Source organism: Panthera onca, chromosome E1 (assembly GCF_046562875.1).
Source record: "Panthera onca isolate mPanOnc1 chromosome E1, mPanOnc1 haplotype 2, whole genome shotgun sequence".
Classification (NCBI taxonomy): Eukaryota; Metazoa; Chordata; class Mammalia; order Carnivora; family Felidae; genus Panthera; species Panthera onca.
The window spans coordinates 44372062-44393050 of NC_138352.1; the positions used below are offsets into that span (position 1 = coordinate 44372062).

At 40.4% G+C, this 20989-nt stretch overlaps 1 protein-coding gene and 1 pseudogene across 3 annotated transcripts in view; both read right to left on the bottom strand.

Moving 5' to 3' along the window:
- The window catches only part of LOC132688556 (glyceraldehyde-3-phosphate dehydrogenase-like), a 138860-nt pseudogene that overhangs the window by 77587 nt on the left and 40284 nt on the right, over positions 1-20989 (bottom strand). The gene's annotated exons all lie outside the window — the stretch shown is intronic.
- The window catches only part of YPEL2 (yippee like 2), a 99245-nt gene continuing 89726 nt past the window's right edge, over positions 11471-20989 (bottom strand). The window contains exon 5 of one of the 2 annotated variants that reach the window (XR_013552024.2): positions 11471-12017. The gene's annotated coding sequence lies outside the window, so the exon portion shown is untranslated. Of the gene's footprint in view, positions 12018-18109; positions 18746-20989 lie in introns of those variants that run through there. The other variant, XR_013552023.2, reaches the window with a different exon arrangement.

Sequence of the window (20989 nt, forward strand, 5' to 3'; positions counted from 1 at the left end):
ATTGACCCTTCTGGGATTTCTCACCACTGGGCTACCTTCCTATCCACAAGCCTCCGATATTCTGGGTTGTGCCTTTTGCCCTACACCACTGGTCTTGCCCATCTACATGCTCCCCTTCTGCAATCTAGCTCCCTCTGACCCCTGGGTATATACCTCTATATCTCTAATCTTCCACTATTTTTTCTGTCTGCGTGCAAAAATTGAGTGTTTTCTTAGAACTGGCCTCACTTCAAGGGTGTGATTAATCCAGGTCCCTGTTTCTTTAGCTGTGCCCCAGCATCTGTAGATAGTGGGGCCAAACCTAGCTGCCTTCTAAGGGAAACCAGCAGTGTTTGAAGTTCATGAAAGTGAGGACATTTAGATCCAAAGTTCAGAACCAAGTAGGAGAACGCTTAGGTAAGCAGAGTTACAGTGTATCTTGGTAGATCTAAGGATGTTTACTACTGGCCGCTTGAATGGATGGCCCAGGCCCATAGGCTGATTATGGCCACATGGAGGTCTGCAGATGGGTCCTACCCGAGGGTAAAGCAAGAGTAATCTGGCAGTGGTTAGGAACATGAATTTTGCTCACTAAGCCTTAATTTTTGCATCCATAAAATGAGACCCACAAACAAAAGTTATCTTATGGGATTTTTGAGGTGATTAAATGAATAATGAAAGAATGGCCTTAACCCAGTGTCTGATAAAAACTAAGCATTCAATGGGGCGCCTGGGTGGCTCAGTCAGTTCAGTGTCCGACTTTGGCAAAGGTCATGATCTCATGGTTCATGGGTTTGAGCCCTGCATTGGGCTCAGTGCTGACAGCTCAGAGCCTGAAGCCTGCTTCAGATTCTATGTCTCCCCCTCTCTCTGCCTCTCTCCCATTCATCCTCTGTCTCTCTGTCTCTCAGAAATAATACATAAACATTAAAAAAATTTTTTAAAAAACCAACTAAGCATTCAATACATGTTTGCTATGGTAATCATGATGGCCATTTATAAACATTTTACTGTTTCTACAAAGTTCCATGAGGTTGACAACTAGTTTCTGGGTATGACAGATTAGAACTGCTGCTCCTTTCTTCTTGAAATTATTCACCCAAACAAAATTCCACAAACTCTTTGGGGGGAAATGTTAGCTATTCTTTGTGGTATTTCTACACAGTACTATAGCTAGGTTGTGACCATTGATCCAGAAGAGAAGCTACCAATTTGTGATCTACTTAGATAATAAGTAGCTCTCTCGGCATGAGCAGGAAAAGAGTAAAAGGTATCTTTTTCTTCCTCTCGAAATTCTATGGGTTCCTGAGATTCCAACACTGGGCTAGAAGTAGATCCTCTGAGTGATAACAATTATCCTACACACTTCCTAACTTAGCTCAAAAATACCCACACTCTTTCTAACAGGGTCAGGAGCACCTGATCATTTTGAAAAGATAATTTCCTCAGATGAGACGTGAACCGCACAAGTAATCATTATGTGCATCCCCTCCTGCCCCTCCACAGTGTGATTTAATGTATTTTAGGAACCTAAAGTTCAAAATGTGAGTTTCCTGGGTAGAAAAAACAATCTGTCAGAAAGCACTTAGGAAAAGGCATAGCAGACAGATTAAATATATGCAAAGATCTGTCCTTGGCCCTCTTTTCTGTTTTCCTTGACAATGTCATTCAAATTCCAGTTTGTGATGGAGGTTCAGGTATCTGCCTACAGCTGCAGCTGACAGTCTCTGGAAGGCTGGGTTCTCCATCTCTAGTGCCTACTGGAAGATCTGACACCATCGTAAAAGCAATAGATCTCAGAGGGAAGTGATCATGTCTACTCTTCCAGCCCTGTGTGTGTGTGTGTGTGTGTGTGTGTGTGTGTGTTTCTGTATTTTTCTCATGACACTCTCTTAGTCCGTTCAGGCTGGTAAAAACACAATAGACTGGGTGACTTAAACAACAAAATTTTATTTCTCATGATTCTGGAGGCTGGGAAGTTCAAGATCAAGATGCCAACAGATTCAGGGTCTGGTGAGGCCACTTCCTGGTTCATAGATGGCCACCTTCTTGCTGTGTCCTCAAATGGCAGAAGGAGTGGGAGAGGTCTTTAGGGTCCCTTTTATTAAGCACTAATACCATTCATAAGAGCTCCACCCTCATGACTGAATCACCTCTCAAAGACCCACCTCCTACTATCATCAAAATGGGGGTTAGGATTTCAACATATGAGTTTTGGGGCAACAAAAACATTCAGTACATAATGGACATTTACTGCTTTCTATGTTGTATTAATTTCTTTATATACATGTCTTATCTCCCTTATAAAATTTTCAACTTCTTTTAGATAAGATCTGTTTTTAATTCATTTATATTGTACAGTGTGCCTCTCAAACAGTGAGTGTTGGCTTTAGAGTTGGTTAGTCCTGGCCATATATAGGACCTCAAGGACATTCCCAAAGAGGGCTATGATCTTCTCAGCTGACACAGTTTATACTTACTGGGGAAATGAAACAGGGATGATCTTTGAAACAGTTTTGCTGGTGAGTGAGCCAAGTGGTTTAAATCTTCCCATTGTTTACTCAATATTAGGAGATACAACACCCCACAGAATTGGGCTCAGTTATAGAGAAGATTTCCGAGTAAACATATTTATTTATTTATTTTTATTTTAAGAGCAAGAGGGAGTGTGAGTAGGGGAAGGGCAGAGAAAGAGGAAGAGAGAGAATCCCAACCAGGCTCCTCCCCACTGTCAGTGCAGAGCCGGAGGTGAAGCTTGATCACACGAACTATGAGATCATTACCTGAACCAAAATCAAGAGCCAGACGCTTAACTGACTCAGCCACCCAGGCACCCCTGAACATATTTTTTAAATGACATTAAGATTTGTTAACAAAGAGGCTCACTTTATTGTCAAATTAGTACCAGAGGTGGGAACATCATAAAATGGATATAGGATTGTTGCATGATTTTTTTTATCTCAATACCTGAGATTTGTTGTCTCACAGCTTTGAAGAATGAAGAGGTGGACACAGAATAAAATGAGCAGCAGGCAAAAGTTTATTAGAATATAAGATTAGAAAGAATAGTATGAAAGCTCTCTTTGCAGAAAGGGGGCATCTGAAAGTGAATGCTCCCAACTATAGGCAAGGGTCTTCATTTTATAGGGTTTTGGTTGGCCCCTCCTTCCCCCCATTCCTTCTCAGGTTCTATCCTTATTGGCTTGATGACTCTAGGTGTTGGGTTGTCCACTCCTGATTGGCTCGACTCCATTGTGTGAGGAGTTAGAATACGGTCATACTGTCCCTCATAAACATAAGTTTTATGGTTTACTTACTTTAGTTAGGTATTTTGATTGTCAAATTCCTAAGGGGAACCTGAGGGGCATAGGTGGTGTCTGTTACATTCTTAAGAGGAGCCTTACGCTTGAGGAAGTTTGCTGTGGCCAACACTCCCAGCATTGTTCCAAAATGTGTGTTTTCCCCATCCAGGGACCTCAGGTCCTAACCATTCCCTCTCTGCCTATCTTATCTTATCTTTCCCCTATCATAGGATGAGAATTTCATTAAATACTAAGCAAAACAACATCTAAGTGCTGGAAAATAGACTATCCATGTGGATTATTGGAATAGTAGTTGGAGATTAAGAACCTAGTATTTTTTCCTGTGCCCAGTGAAATGAAGAATAAATAATGAGAATGAGAAAGAGGAGGAAAAGAAGAAGAAATATTTACTAAGAAATTGGACAGGGCACCTGGGTGGTTCAGTCAGTTAGGCATCGGACCCTTGATTTCGGCTCAAGTCATGATCTCATGGTTTGTGGTTTCGAACCCTATGTCAGGCTCTGTGCTGACAGCAGGAATCCTGCTTGGGATTCTTTTTCTCCCTCTCTCCCTGCCTCTCTCTCTCTCTCTCTCTCTCTCAAAAATAAGGAAAGAAAGAAAGAAAGAAAGAAAGAAAGAAAGAAAGAAAGAAAGAAATTGGAATGTGCTGGGTACCTGAGGTACACTCTCTCATTAATCCAGAGTGGTAGGTAATATTATTTTGATTACACAGGTCACTAAATAGACATCACTCAGAGTATAAGCCATGGATCTGGGACCAAACTTGGTCCTGTCAATTTCCAGAATCCAACTCTTTTTTGTTGCTGTTTTTTGCTTATGTGAACATTATGTCTAAACAACAATAAAGATTTTAAAAGAAAACAAACACAATCTTATAAATGGTGGATATCTTATGGTAAAGACTTCTTTGTACTTTTTGTAGATGTGTTTAGAAATTTTTTGCTTGGATCAACTCTGTTTAGTTAAATACACATAACTGTAGTATATTCAGTTTTCAGTGAATTTTCCTAGATAATCAAATGAGATTTGGTGGCATATCTCATGATTCTCTATCCTCCCCCCACCAAATCCTCATTCCAGAAGTCCTAGAAATGGCTAGGATTTAGAACAGAAACTCTGTGGCATGCTGCCTACCTAGATTCCCTGCTTCAGGACAGAAGCACTCATTCTCCCACCTGCTAGGAGAGTTGGTTGACAGCTCTCAGATAAACATCTTTCCAAGAATTGCCCTTCCTCAACTGAAGAAGGCTACCTTGCTGAGGTCATGCCCTTCTCCCTGGTGGCAGCCACTGCTGATGACTGGCCAATGATGATGGGAGAGGTTTTTAGGTGCTTAGTAAGCAAACTGCGCTGGGAGAGGATGGGCTCAAGAAGCTCAAGATGCCAGGACAGGTCAAACTCTGTCCTCTTAGTGCCCGCACCAGCAGCTGCAGACATTCTGGCCCCCTTGATAACCCTTCCCCAAAATAGACACTGTGCTCAGGAGCATGGGAGCCAGGTATGGGGTCACCACCAAGGCTGAGAGGGAGGAAGAAGACCTCAATGACTTTAAAGAATTAGGTGGATACTGGTTAGAGTTGTTTGCCTTCACCTCTCGCTGGAGGAACAGCAGCTGCAGGCAGAGCTATTTTATGATGTGTGGCTGTTTGCCAGAAACAGTACTATTTAGCCATTAAGATGCAAAACAACAGTTTCACAGGATGTTTGAGGCTTTGTTTTTATTGTAGCTTTCTTACTAAGTGCCAGACACTGTGCCAAAATTTATGTGTGCACTATCTCATTTAATCTTTACAATAGCCCTTTGACACCAGGGTTGTATTAACCGATTAAAAAACCGAAGTTTAGAGAGATTAGGGAATTGCCCCTGGAATTCACCATAATAAAGAACATCTAGCAAGCATCAGCCAAGTCTGTCAGGAATTTCAGAGTTTTGACTGCTGTTTTCCACTGACCCCCCTTGATGTTGTAGCTCACCACAATCATCCAAAGACCTCGTGTGACAAGCTGAAAAAGATCCAGCTACCATCTTCCTATCAGCAGCAGTGCCTAACAATGTGTTTTGTAGATAGAAACTGACTTGAATTAAAAGGTGCTGACAGATCTCTTTAAAAATAGATGTCAGTGTGATAGACCACAAGCATATCAAAAAAGGCAGAGTTGACTTTTTATTCACACTGTGGAAAAGAATTGAAGTCCCATCCTCATTCATCAGAGTCTCCTATTACCTGTAACAAAGCAGAACTCGCAAAATCAGGTCCCAAGGTGATGTGTTTTTCTAAAACTAAAAGTAGAAATGAGTGAAATGCTGTCACTGCCCTCCGAGATAAGTGGTGAGGTGGACACATCTACCTGCGTGAACAGCTTCCTTCTGAGCAGTTCCCTGCTGCCTGTTTTGGCTCCCCACCCCCCTGTCCCCCGGGTCCCCAGGTGCTGACACAGTTCCTGGCACATAGGAGCCTTTGGATAAATCTATATGAAGGTCAATGTGCTGTTCTGAGTGTCGTCCCAGGGTACTGGGACCAGGAAAAAGAATCAACGTTTATCGAACACCCACTGAGCATCAGTACTACGCGAAGTGTTGGGGGTACAAAGGTGGATTCAGACAGCTACAAAATTTGCAGGGTCCAGTGCCAAATGGAAATGAGGGGTGCCTGCACCTTGTTCAGAAATTAAGAATTTCAAGACAGTGACAGCAGAGCATTGAACCAAATGTGGGGCTCTTTTGAGTATGGGGTCTTGTGTGACTGCATAGGTTACATGTCCAGGAAACTGGCCCCCAGTGAATTAGAAAGTTTCTGTTATCAAAGGGTTCTCAGCTCAGTGGTCAAGAAAAAGGCACACACAATGATGATTTGGTGTGATAAAAAGTGTGAGTTGGGGAGGGGGTATGAGTGTTATGAGAGCAAAGATTCATTTAGACCTCACACAGGTATTATAATCTCCTTTTTTTTTTTAACCTAAACTATTTTTACTGTATTGCCTGTTTAATGGCTTTATTGTGGTATCGGTCACATACCATACAATTCAATCCACCCATTTAAAGTATAGAATTCAATGGTTTTTAGTATATTGATAGAGATGTGTAACCATTACCACAATCAATTTTAGCACATTTTCATCCCTCCAAAAAGAAACTCTATTCGCATTAACAGTCACTCCCCAGTTTCCTCCACTCCTCCCAGCCCTAGGTAACCAGTAATTTTGTTTCTGTCACTATAGATCTGCCTATTCCTAGGAATGGAATTGTTGGTTATATGGTAACTCTGTGTTCCTGTTTTGCTTTCTTTAAATAACAGCTTTATTGAGATGTAATTCATATACCATAAAATTTACCCTCTTAAAATGTGCAACTCAGTGGTTTTTTGTGTATTTACAGAGCTATACAATTGCTACTATCTAAAGCTAGAACATTCTCATCACCCCAAAAAGAAATCTCATACCCCTTAGCAGTCATTCCCTATTTCCCCCTCCCTGCAGGTCCTGGTAGCCACTAATCTGCCTTCTGTCTCTATGGATTTGCCTATCCTAGAAATTTCATATAAAACGGAATCGTTATATAATATATGGTGTCGGTGTCTGGCTTCTTTCACTTAGCATAGTATTTTCAAGGTTCACCCATTTTGTAGCACATGTATAATCTCCTATTTACAGATGAGGAAACCAAGACTCTGGGAAGCTAAATGATTTGCTCAAGCTCACACAAGTGAAAAGTAGCAATATCAGGGTGAACAACCATACCAGTTTACCCAGGACCGTCTCAATTTTAGCAGCGAATGTCCCATTCTTGGGAAATTCCTTAGTCCTAGTCAAACCAGGTGATCACCCCAGGCAGGACTCAGCCTAGTCTGCCTGCAGTACAATTGAATGGCTTTGTGTGAGAAAGAACAGCAGGACTCTTCAGGTGAAACCAAGCCAGCGTATCCTAGAATAGTAGGAAATTTGGACATTATCTCAATATCCCTTAAGTCAATTTTTGTGCTCCTTTCATTTATTTATCTAAGTTTCCATTTTAATATTCCCCAACTTCCCCCCACCCCTCCTCCACTATTTTTTTCCATAGCACTACACAATTCACTGATTACTTATTATTATTACTTATTATTATTGTTTCTGTCTGTCTCCACCACTCCTCTCCTTGAATATAAGCTTCACGGGAACAGGAGATTGCTGTTTTGTTCATTTAAGTATCTCGGTTGCCTAAAATAGTGTCTGGCTTGTATTTTACCGAATAATCCTTATCTGACACCTAGACCTTGCATTAGGATGTCTAGCAAGCCTATTTTAATATCTACCAGAAGGTGACTATGACAATTGGTCATGATAATACTCTTAAAATTCCTAGGTATAGTATGAAAGTCCAAGACTTTTCCTCTCTCTTTTTTTGATAAGTCTTAAACCTCCAAAGAAGTTGAAAGAATAGCTAAATAAACATCCTAAATCCTTACATAGATTTACTAATTATTAACATTTTGCCACAATTGCATCTACACACATACACACACACACACACACACACACACACACACACACACTATACATACTCAGTAGAGCACACAATTCTTGATCCCAGGGTTGTAAGTTCAAACCCCACGTTGGGTGTAGAGATTACTTAAAAATGAAATCTTTTTTTTTCTTTTTTAATTTTTTTTAATTTTTTTTTAATGTTTTTTTTTAACATTTATTTATTTTTGAGACAGAGAGAGAGCATGAACAGGGGAGGGTCAGAGAAAGAGGGAGACACAGAATCCGAAACAGGCTCCAGGCTCTGAGCTGTCAGCACAGAGCCCAACGCGGGGCTTGAACCCACGGACCACGAGACCATGACCTGAGCCGAAGTCGGATGCTTAACCGACTGAGCCACCCAGACGCCCCAAAAATGAAATCTTTAAAAAAAAAAAAAGTAGGATGAAGTTGTATAAACCCTAAATGCCTAAAATATGGATCTTCTTGAAAAAGGAAATTCTACTAAATAACCACAATACCACTACTATCACACATCAGAAAATTAACATTAGCTCAATGATATAATTTAATATATGTCTATATTCAAATTTCTCCAATGGTTTTAAAAATGTCATTTATAAGCAGGCTTTTTTCTCCTCTGATGCAGAAGACTTACACAGTGCATTTGGTTGTTATCCGCTTACTCCCTGTTAGTCTAGAAAAATCTCTGCCTTTTGGTGGTTTTTGTGACATTGAACTTTTTTAAGAAACTAATTGGGGCGCCTGGGTGGCTCAGTCGGTTGGGTGTCCGACTTCGGCTCAGGTCATGATCTCGCGGTCCGTGAGTTCGAGCCCCGCGTCGGGCTCTGTGCTGACAGCTCAGAGCCTGGAGCCTGCTTCCGATTCTGTGTCTCCCTCTCTCTCTGCCCCTCCCCCGTTCATGCTCTGTCTCTCTCTGTCTCAAAAATAAACGTTAAAAAAAAAAAATTTTTTTTTTTTAAATAAAAAAAAAGAAACTAAGCTAGTTGTCTTACAAGTCTTTTCCAAATGCTGGATTTTCCTGTTTCCTTATGTTTAGATTCAGACAAGAATTCTGCATAAGGGGTGTTGTGTACCTCTTACTGCGTAAGATCAGAAGCTGCACATTGTCTAACTATTGGTGATGCCAAAGTTTGACTGCTTGGTTAAGATGATGTCTACCAAATTGTGCAATGGTAAAGATAGATTTTCTTTTTGGAATTATTAACTGATCTCTGAGATGCTACTTTGAAGCCACATGATTATCTTGTTCCCCAATATCCTTTCACTCAATAGCTTTAGCATCTGTTAATGATGGTACCCTGACACAATTATTATACTGGCAGCTGCAAACTCTAATATTAATCTACATTTGCAAGCTGGCATGCTTTTGAATCACTGTGAACACAGGTTTTTCTACATTTCATTTAGTGTGTTATAATCCACTACCATCATTAATTTTTTTTAACTTTATTTATTTATTTATTTATTTTGAGGGACAGTGCGAGTGGGGAGGGGCAGAGAGAGAGGGAAAGAGAGAGAATCCCAAGCAGGCTCTGTGCTGTCAGTGCAGAGCCCAACACAGGACTCTAACTCACAAACAATGAGATCATGACCTGAGCCGAGATCAAGAGTTGGACGCTTGGGGCATCCAGGTGGTTCAGTCGTTAAGCATCTAACTTTTGGTTTCAGCCCAGGTCATGATCTCACAGTTCATGGGTTAACGCCCTGCATCAGGTTCCGCACTGACAGCATGGAGCTTGCTTGGGATTCTCTCTCTCTCTCCCTCTCTCTCTGCCTCTACCCTGCTCTCGCTCTCTCTCTCTCAAAATAAATAAATAAACATTAAAAAAAAAAAAGAGTTGGATGCTTAACTGACTGAGTCATCCAGGCACCCCTACCATCATTAATTTTTTTGAAGCCCAAATTGCCCCAAATTTGGCAACTGAGTGCTCCTAAAACCCAAGCTTTATAATATTAGCTAATGTATGTGTCACAAAATATAATGATTTGGGGGCCACGAAATGCAAAAAAAATAGAGACCATATTCATATATTATTAAATGCTTTCTGGATAGTTTGTTGGCACAAAGTGTTTGCTACCTAAAACAAGTATAGAAAGAATCTGTTGACAATACCTTTGATATTCTTAGAAGCTATGTTGTAGAATGTTTTCTTTAAACTTGATGTATTGTAATAGGACTTCTTCCTAAGAATACCAATGAATTTTTATCTTTATATATATTTTTGAGCTTGTAACAAGATTTTAAATATCTTCAAACCAACTTTTCAAAGTGGCACATGAAGAGCTGGAAAATTAATACAACTGCTTTGGGTGCTGGAAATTTCATTTCCTGAGCAATGTTGATGGAGTATAAAAATAGAAGGAAACTCTAAGTAGCACCCAAACAGATAGAATTGAGTCGGATTGCAAGTTAAAGAAAGACAGACAATGGCTTTACCCCATGGGGACTATATTTCTCCTCATATGATAAAAAAGCCAAGGTGGTCAGTTCAGGGCTAATGAAGCTGCTCAATGATATCATCAAGCTTTCCTCCTTCTTTCTATTCCACTATCCTTAGTCTGTCACTTTTGTCCCATGTTAAAAGATGACTACTGAACCTCTAGGTTGTTGCATTTGTGTCCTAGGTCAGGAAGAAGAGGGAAGGGATAGGAGGCCAAACTGAATGAAGGAACGTTCTCAGAAGCCCCAACCAGATACTTGTGTTTATATCTTGGCCAGAATTGGAACACATGGTCCCCTTCCCTGCAAGGGAGTCTACAGTAGAAGAAAGCAGAAAAGGAAGCTACAAATAGATTTTGGTACTCAGTACACAGTATCTACAAGCATGTAAATAGCTAGGCATCTTTAGTTATATTTCATAAAAGTGACATCTAAAGATGTTAACATGGCCAAATTCTGTTGCCTTCCATTCATAAAACAAAACATTTTTTATTATTTTTTTTAAATTTACATCCAAGTTAGTTAGCATATAGTGCAATAATGAGTTCAGGAGTAGAATCCAGTGATTCATCCCCTTTATATAACACCCAGTGCTCAACCCAACAAGTGTCTTCCTTAATGCCCCTTGCCTGTTTAGCCCATGGCCCCACCCATAACCCCTCCAGCAACCCTCAGTTTGTTCTCTATATTTAAGAGTCCCTTATGTTTTGTTCCCCTCCCTGTTTTTTATATTATTTTTGCTTCCCTTCCCTTATGTTCATCTGTTTTGTATCTTAAATTTCACATGAGTTAAGTCATGATATTTGTCTTTCCCTAATTTCGCTTAGCATAATGTACTCTAGTTCCATCCACATTGTTGCAAATGGCAAGATTTCATTCTTTTTGATTGCCAAGTAATACTCCATTGTGTGTGTGTATGTATATGTGATATATGGTATATATATTTGGTATATATATGGTATATATGGTGTATATATGATATATATATATGGTGTGTGTATATATATAGGGTGTATATATATATATATATATGGTATATATATATATTGGTGTGTGTGTGTATATATATATATATATATATACACATATGTATATGTATATACCAAATCTTCTTTATCCATTCATCTGTCCGTGGACATTTGGACTCTTTCCATACTTTGGCTATTGTCGATAGCGCTGCTATAAACATTGCGCTTTTGAGACAGCACACCTGTATCCTTTGGATAAATACCTAGTAGTGAAATTGCTGGGTCATAGGGTAGGTCTATTTTTAAGTTTTTGAGGAACCTCCACACTGTTTTCCAGAGTGGCTGCACTAGTTTGCATTCCCACCAGGAATGCAGAAGAGATCCTCTTTCTCTGCATCCTCCAACATCTGTTGTTGTCTGAGTTGTTCATTTTAGCCATTCTGACAGGTGTGAGGTAGTATCTCATTGTGATTTTGATTTGTATTTCCCTGATGATGAGTGATGTGGAGCACTTTTTCATGTGTCTGTTAGCCATCTGGATGTCTTCTTTGGAAAAGTGTCCATTCATGTCTTTTGCCCATTTCTTCACTAGACTATTTGTTTTTTTGGGTGTAGAGTTTGATAAGTTCTTTATAGATTTTGGATACTCACCCTGTATCTGATATGTTGTTTGCAAATATCTTCTCCCGTTCTGTCAGTTGCCTTTTATTCTTGCTGATTGTTTCCTTTGCCGTGCAGAAGCTTTTTATCGTGATGAGGTCCCAATAGTTCACTTTTGCTTTTGTTTCCTGTGCCTTTGGAGACATGTTGAGTAAGAAGTTGCTGTGGCCGAGGTCAAAGAAGTTTTAAAGCAAAAAAATTTTTGAGCATTTTCTATGTACTATTATTTCTTTGAGAATATAAAGCTAAAGGCAATATACGACTTCATTTGTTCTCTTTATAACATCATTTTGAAAGTTTCAAGTAGCAGTCCCAGCACTCAGGGGACAAACAGGTGTGCTCAGCTTTATGTTGCTTCTTCATATCAGTTTCAAACCCAATCAAAACAGGAATTGAATCACTCCATTGAGTTAACCAGCTCAGTCAACTATTCATTGTTCTGTCATGTGAACAGTTCCCTTTCTGAAAAATTACCCTAAATTACATTCGTATTCAGACAGTCTTGGCAAACTAACTGAGCTTGGCTGAACCAGCATTATTTGCAATGTTTATAGCAACTTGTATATGTTTATAGGACAAATATGATAGCTTGTATTATACTAAATGATAATAGAGATCTATTTGGGGTAACCTACCTACAAATGCAACTTAAAAATCCTAGCGCTATCACCCTAATTTCTTGTCTGAATAGGCAAAGCATAAACATGTAGATTTCCTTAAAAAAACTGTCGCATTAGGCTTCAAATTTGCTTAGATTTTCTAGATCAGAGATAGGCATACTATAGCCCATGGGCCAATTCTGGACTGTCTGTTTTAAATAAAGTTTTATTGGAACACAGACATACCCATGTGTTTATGTATTGTCTAAAGCTGCTTTGTAACTACAGCTGGCAGTGCTGAGTAGTTGTGATAGAGACTGTTCGGCCCTTAAAGCCTAAAATATTTGCTACCTGGCCCTTTACAGAAAAAGTTTTATTTATCATGACTTAGCATATATTAGGTGCTCAATAAATGCTTCTTCCTTTATTGAATGACTATATTCAAGGCTTTTTAGTTGGATATGATAAATCAAGAAACCAACAAATCTAAACACAAAGCATTTTATACATCCCCAATTTATCTAATATTTGCTTGTTTGATGGTAGCTTGCTTCTGTTGACAGACCATATGCCTCACAAAGAACATATTAATGCTTTGAGATTCCAGAATGCAAACTGCTCTAGGTCCAAGTTTTCAAAGAGTTGGTCTTTGGGCTAAATATGTCTCATTGACATGTTTTATTTGGCCCACATGATGTTACTGTTGTTTGTTTTTAAAGTAGCATTAGCTGCCAACATTTAAAAATAAGGAGACTTTACATAATAATCGAAATTTCCAGCTTCTCTTGAAGATTTGAAAGATCAGGCAGACAATGGGGGGTACACAAATGGATAGGGCCATAACCATCTGGGGCCGAGTAGCTGTTGCCTCCCCAGATGGGGTAAATGCTCTCCAGTTCACCACAGTTCCAACCACTCACTATAGTCTTACGGCTGACCCCAGCCAGGTACCTTATCTGCCTGGCCCTTCTGTAGACAATTGTACTTAGGATCATTACTCTAGGAGTATCATTAGCTACAAAGGCCCCTCAACTATCACACAAGTTGACAGCTATACATTTGCTTCATTCTCTTAGATTGAAAATAGACTGGTACATCTGAAGACAAAACAGGAAATATTGACAATGTTAAGACCGTTACCTTCGGGGCACCTGGGTGGCTCAGTAAGTTAAGCGTCCGACTTTGGTCCAGGTCATGATCTCACGGTTTGTGAGTTTGAACCCCAGGTTGGGCTCTGTGCTCACAGCTCAGAGCCTGGAGCCTGCTTTGGATTCTGTGTCTCCTTCTCTCTCTGCCTCTCCCCTGCTTGTGCTCTATCTTTGTCTCTGTCTCTCTCTCTCTCTCAAAAATAAATAAAATGTAACAAAAATATATATAAAAAAAAAAAAAAGACCGTTGCCTTCATTCCAACTAGAACACAACTTGATTCCACCCCCTCTTTCCTTTTTCAAACAAGCCTGAGGACTCAACCTGCTTCCCTTCCAGCTATTCAGGTCCTTCCACCCACTCCATCCCCTGGAGTTGTTTACCTCAACCCCTGGAGTGCTGTCTCCCCAGTTCCCTGCTTCCTTGCTGCCCTTGAACACAAACACCTTGGCCTTTTTTGTTTTTAGAGTTTTACTGTTAATCATTACAGGGAAACAGACAGGAAATAACAAAGGAGGAAATTACAAAATTAAAAAAAACCCTTACAGTCATAGTCCCTGATTCTCTTGATGAGGTGGCACCTGGAAGTATCCTGTTTTTATTCTGTCCTGTTAGGTTCTCATTGCTGGTGCATTATATTTTTTTACAAAGGGCCGAGAGATTTTGTATATCCAAATGGTGCTGAAGAATCGCCTTGATGGAACTGGAACCATTAGGTGGCAGCACAGGGCATATCTTTGCAAGTCTTTCTGTATCAGGCTGGTGGATGTGAGGCACCAAATTGTCTAGGAAAGGATAACTTAGTACCATATCAGGGCAAGCATTTGGGCTGAAACCAGCAAGAGGATAAGAGCCTACTAAGAGGCTCCCAGTCACATTGTGCTGTCAGGTAGCCAAGTGTGGATTTCTTGTCTCCTCTGTGCCTTACCCTGATATGTTAAGAATCTTCAAGTCTGACACCTTGATTTTATAGACAGAGGCTTGACTGTCCTCCTGTTGGTTCCAGGCCATGAGACTAGTCAAACATTCTTGCAGTTTCGCTAGACCCCTCTGGTCTGTCCCTTCTGGTTAAAAGTCTGCTTCGTATAGTTAAAGACTAATTTTTCTAGTTTTAAAGGTGAAACTAAGATGGGGTCCTTTGCCTCTGACAGAGCAGGGCTTTTTATTAAAAACAGAGACTTCACTAGACACAGGTAAACAAAAGTAAGCTTTGGTTGTGTCTCAACTGACTTAACCCATCTGAGAGAAAAGTGAGGGCCCCTTATCCAGAAGGGGAGTTATGGCTCTCAACACTCTATACAGGCTAGTGTGTGCTCACCTTTATGGGACCAGCTAGTATCAATGTGGCTCTTAACAAGGGTGGCCTAGCATATCAGGGCTAGGCCAGGCACATCCAAATAATTCACCAATCCTCTTAAATTACATTAGTAAAATCCACTCATACTCCTAGAATTTAAACACAGATTCAAACAACTGCTTTATAATAAAATCATGTCCTCAGGCTTCGATTAGCTTAGAGGACTGTCTCATGGCCAGAGGGGAAGAGGCCTTACTGTGAGATAGCATTTGCTTGAAGGGGTCAGATCTCAGAAGAAGAATTTTGTTGGAAACTACCACCACCAATACAGTCTTACTTGCTTATATAATTGCACAATTCTGAGTGTTGTAGGGCCTTGCTACTCAAGTTGTGGTCTTCTGACCAGCAGCAATACCTGGGAGCTGGTTAGAAATACAGAATTTCATGTGATGCCTGGGTGGCCCAGTTGGTTGAGCATCCAACTTTGGCTCAGGTCATGATCTCACAGTTTGTGAGTTCAAGCCCCACATTGAGTTCTGTGCTGACAGCTCAGAGGCTGGAGCCTGCTTCAGATTCTGTGTCTCCCTCTCTTTCTGCCCCTCTGCCACTCATGCTTTGTCTCCCTCAAAAATAAATAAACATTAAAAAAAAAAAAAGAAAAAAATACAGAATCTCAGGCCCAACCCATTCCTGCTGAATCAGCATTTCCATTTTATCAAGATCCCCTATCAATGCCCATGCACAGTAAAGCTTGAGAAGCACTGCTTTAGAACACCCTAGAGAAATACACCCTTAAATGGTCCCAACCTCAAAGAACTTATGGACTAGCTTAAGAGCACAAACCACATATGTGAAAAATGTCTTGAGAATGACCAGTAAGAAATGTGTCATTAACACCATGTAGGGTGCTCTAGAACATATAGAACACACACATTTCGAAAGGGTACAAAAGAACTATTATGGTTAAGAGGTGTCTGTGAGGTGTCAGGTGGTGAGATTCTGATAAGCATGTATTAATGGAGAGGGAAAGGACAGGGGAAGACATTTCAAGTGGAGAGATCAGGATAAAACCTGGGAGGAGGCAAATGAAATTCTAGGCAGGACAGTGGCCTACATATGTTTTATTATCTTATGCATGTCCCCAGACTTTCATGGGGTCTTTATTACATATTGCTTTCTGCTGTGGCTGCACATGCATATGACCTCAACACATGTTAGGTCTTTTGGTTTAGTCAGTGGTTCTTGTGGGAATTCTTCAAAAGCATTCACCAACATGCAAACTTTTTTCCTTTGGATTCAAACAGGCAGGTCCTTACCCTTTCCTTTCTTGTACAGTTGGCTGTGATTTCTAGCTCTTCTTTTATAATCCGGTAAAAGGAAATTCCTTACATGTGCACTCTCATAAATTGCTTGAGCCTTTCTAATGTGGTGCAAATCTTCCCTGTAAAGCTCTTAATCAGATCTCATAAAAGATTAGCCCAAATGTGTTTTCAGTTTCTAGATAAAGTTAATCATCCTGGAGGGCCAAGAATTAACATGAAAACTGGAAACTTGTGGCGTTCCTGTCTTTATGTCTAGGTTTAGTTTGCAAAGCAAAAGTGATTGCACAGGAAATGAAATCCAGAGTTTCAGTGTTTATTTTCCAAATGAGCTGGTGTGATAGTAACCCTCTCCTCTTCATACACGTATTTGATAACCCAGAGTTGACCCCAGGGTGAAACAGTGGGTTTGAAATGGAGAGTGTAAGAGCGCCCCCACTGGATGCCTGAGGGAAAGCACATTAGGAGAGCCTGTCAGGCTTTTCTGAAGCAGCACAGGTAAACTGGAGACTCCAGAAATGAAATATGATCAATTTGAGGAAATAACACCTTTTATACAATTCTTTAGAATGATTCCACCATAAGCTCAGGGACTCTTCCCCTTCTCTGAGCACCGTTGTGGGTCACTGACATGAGGATGGAGCGCCGAATCTGTCCCAGTGGGTGTCACCTTTGGCTTCAGGGCTGCAAATTCCTTTGACCAGCACCACTCTAGTAGGAAGGGCCTCAATTGCCCAGGAGCAGCTCCGTCACCGCCTACCAGCAAGCAGCTTGTCACCAGCTGCCCAGTACACCCAGAAAAAAAAAAAAAAAAAAAAAAAGGTTCCTGTATTCACAGAGATAATTTGAGTTGATAGGAATAGCATCAGGGGAAGAGAATGGCGTCACCAAATCAATACTTGAGCTTCACAAATTAATGTCTTGCTCTGGCTCTGAGTTTATATTCAGGAGGCCACTGCTCCCAGACAGAGACACTAAACGGAACAGACATTTCGTTCCCAACAAGAGCAAATTCCCTTTCCTTAATGAGGAGTCAACTAGAGACCTGATATGTTAAAGAAAATTCATTGAGAACATCCATTAACTGTGAATTTTATGTTTATTGTGGCACACCTCTAGGAAACAATGTGGAGATGCTGGGAGAGGGGAGCTGCATGCCTGATGTGAATGCTGATTATGGAAATGAATCTTTCTACACCCATGTTCACGGCAGCATTATGTGCAATAGCTAAAACAGAAGTAACCCAAGTGTTCATGGATAGATGAATGGTAAAACAAAAACAAAAACAAAAAATGTGGTAGATACATACAATGAGATGTCATTCAGCCTTTTTAAAGGAAGGAAACCTTGATATGAGCCACAATATGGATGAATGTTGAAGACATTATATTAAGTGAAATAAACCAGTCACAAAAGGATGAATATTATATGATTGCATTTACATGAAGCACCTAGCGTAGTTACGTTCATAGAAACAGAAAGTAGAATGGTGGTTTCCAGGGTCTCAGGTGAGGGGCAATGGGAGTTATTAGTGGACACGGAGTTTCAGTTTAAGAAGATGAGAAAGCTCTGGAGATGGCTGGTGGTGATGGTTGCACAACAATGTGAACAGACTTATTGTTACTGAACTGTACACTTAAAAATGGTTAAGATGGTAAATTTACGTTATGCATATTTTGTCACAATAGGGGGGGAAATGAAATTTTCATCCATCAGTTAGAGAGCAAGCCCTTTATTTATTTACTTTTTTTCGTTTATAGCCTGCATTTTTTTTCAATATACGAAATTTATTGTCAAATTGGTTTCCATACAACACCCAGTGCTCATCCCAAAAGATGCCCTCTTCAATACCCATCACCCACCCTCCCCTCCCTCCCACCCCCCATCAACCCTCAGCTTGTTCTCAGTTTTTAAGAGTCTCTTATGGCAAGCCCTTTATTTAAAGGAATCTCAACATCATTGGTTCCAAGGAGATTTCTTGGAAATGTTCAATGGAGTACAAATAGTTTAACCCCTGATTGAGTTTACTTTTGGACATAAATTTATAATCATAGAGGTTGACAAACTGATTACATATCAAACAGCCATTTAAAACAACACAGATTGCAACATGGTGACATAAGATTTACCAGCTAAGCAGTTTTTCAGTTTTTGTAACTCAGGGGTTTTCAAACTTGAATGTGAATGGGAATCACGGAGGCATCTTGTTAAAAACGCAGATTCTGATTTAGTAGGCTTGGGCTGAAGTTTAAAATTCCGTTTGTCTAAACAGCTCCAGGTGCTGCTGATTCTGCTGGTCCAGGGACCCATTTTAAGTAGCAAGAGTGTAGATCTCTCTTCAGTTAAGATTCCTGGCCACACCTTGGAGATAATAGCCCCCTCCTTAAAACTGAACATTGGCATGTCCAAGTTTGAATAAAAGAAGAGTTTCTGGGTGTTATTAATTACTTCTGGGATCCTCTTACTTTTCTTCTTACTGCCATCAAAATTCAGGTCTTAGAGAACTACAACTCCTTCTTTTTCTTCAGCTCAAGCATGGACAAAACATAAATAAATCTTTAAGTATAGGCCAGATCACCTGCAATTTCCAAAATCATGCTTGCAGGAAGGATGAAGGAAGAAAGGAAGGAAGAGAAGCAGTCAAAACAGAGAGAGACAGAGGGAGAGTGGGAAATAAGACAAAAACCAAAAGCAAAAGACTTCTGAAGTCCTTTATAAGAATCCTTCAGTGTCTGTCCATTGTTTTCAGGCTAAAAATTCAGACTCCACAGAAGGGCTTATCAGGGCCTGGTGAGGTCCCTGTCCACCTCTCCCAGATCATCTCTTGCCATTCCCCTCCATGTTCAGCCATTAGGAAGTCTGTTTTTCCTTGCCTTTCCAGTTATTCTCTTCCTGATCTGGAACCTCATCCCCCTCCTTGTATCACCTGGCTGAGGCACTGTCTCTTCTGGAAAGGCTTCTCTAACCATGTTTGCCACCCTCATTTCCTCCCCTCTCTGTCTTCAGCTGCACTCAGTGCTTACCTCTATCACAATACTTCACTATATACATATATATATATATATATATATATATATATATATATATATACACTTTTAAATTTTTTAAATATATTTTTGAGAGAGACAGACACAGCATGAGCAGGGGAGGAGCAGATGGAAAGCGACACACAGAATCTGAAGCAGGCTCCAGGCTCTGAGCTGTCAGCACAGAGCCCAACACGGGGCTCAAACCCACAAACTGCAAGATCATGACCTCAGCCGAAGTCAGACACTTAACTGACTGAGCCATCCAGGTGTCCCGTACTTCACAATATATTTTAATTGTATTGGACTGTGAGCTCTTTGAGAGGTGGAAGGATGTCTTTCGTCCGTAGAACAATGTCTAGAACAAACTCAAACAATTCAGTGTTTGTTGAAAGAATGAGCAAGTGCAAAAGAACTGTAACCTTGTGTGACGTTTGAGGAAGACATTGCTTAATTCCTAAAACACCATGAAGCTGCCCTCAGAATGACTTTTCTAAAGGTCAAACACATTGACACCAATTTCGATGTTCCAGCAACTGCAACTGAACTCCCTTATTCTGATAAGCTGTATTACCCCAGCTTCCTCATTTTATAGCATCTTCTCTGGAAGACCAAATGCAAAGAAATACACAAGATGATAACAGTAATTTTTAAAATGGAATTTAGTGGAAGGCTAGAATCTCTTTGAATATTAGTATGCTAGTCGCATTCTTCTTATTGCCAGTGTGGCCCTAAAATAAGTCTTTAGAATTGCAGAGCCTCCAAATTGGAGGTCTCAGGACATCTAGCTGTTACTGGCAACCTCCAAATTGGTATATTTATAATGTATCTGTAGATTTTTACATAGATCCCGCCTGCTTTGTGCAAAGTACAATGCCAGGGCCTGTGGGGATTATCAAACTCCTAATGCCCTCAAAATCTTTGCCCTTTAGTGGTCTGTGCTATTTTATTTCATGGCCTCAGCACCTACCTATCCCCTGGTCAACCTCTAGCCTCCATCTCTCCTGTCAGCTCTAGACAGATGTTTCTACCAGCCAGCAGGGCTCTCACACCTGAATGTCATGCACACATCTTACATGTACAATGTCATCATCCCTCCTCCCAAACCAGTTCTTTTACTCACTACTCTGGTTAATGGAACCCTCATTTCCTCATCTACCCAGACTATTGATTTCTAAGTCATTCTTAACTGCTTCCTTTCCCACATCATCTCCCATCAATCAGTTCTCAAGTCTTCCTGTTCAATCTCTCAAGTCTTCCTTGAACCCATTCTTTTTTTTTTTAGTCTTCCTTGAACCCATTCTGTTCCCTCTTTTTCAACTATCAAGACCTTATCACTTCTCATCTAGGTTATTGAAATAACCTTTCTGCTGATTTCTTTGTCTCCAATCCCTCCCCAGGGTAACCCTTCCTGCAGACTACTGCTAGAGCATCTTTCTAAAACCCAAACCTAATATTGCCCTTCCATTACTTAGTCCTTCAACAAATCCCTTTTATCTCTAAAATAAAGTCCAAAGCCCACATCGAGAGCTACACAGCTCTATGTGACTTACCTTTTACCCCATTTCTCTTCTGACGCTCTCCCTACATACCTTAAGATCCCTCCAAACTCCTTACCGTTTCCTCAGTACACAATGTTGGCTCCTCCTGTAGGGACTTTCCAGATGCTCTACAGTTTCAGCCCAGAAAACTCTTGTTATCTTTAGATCAATTCAAATATCATCTCCTTTGTGAAGACTTCACCTC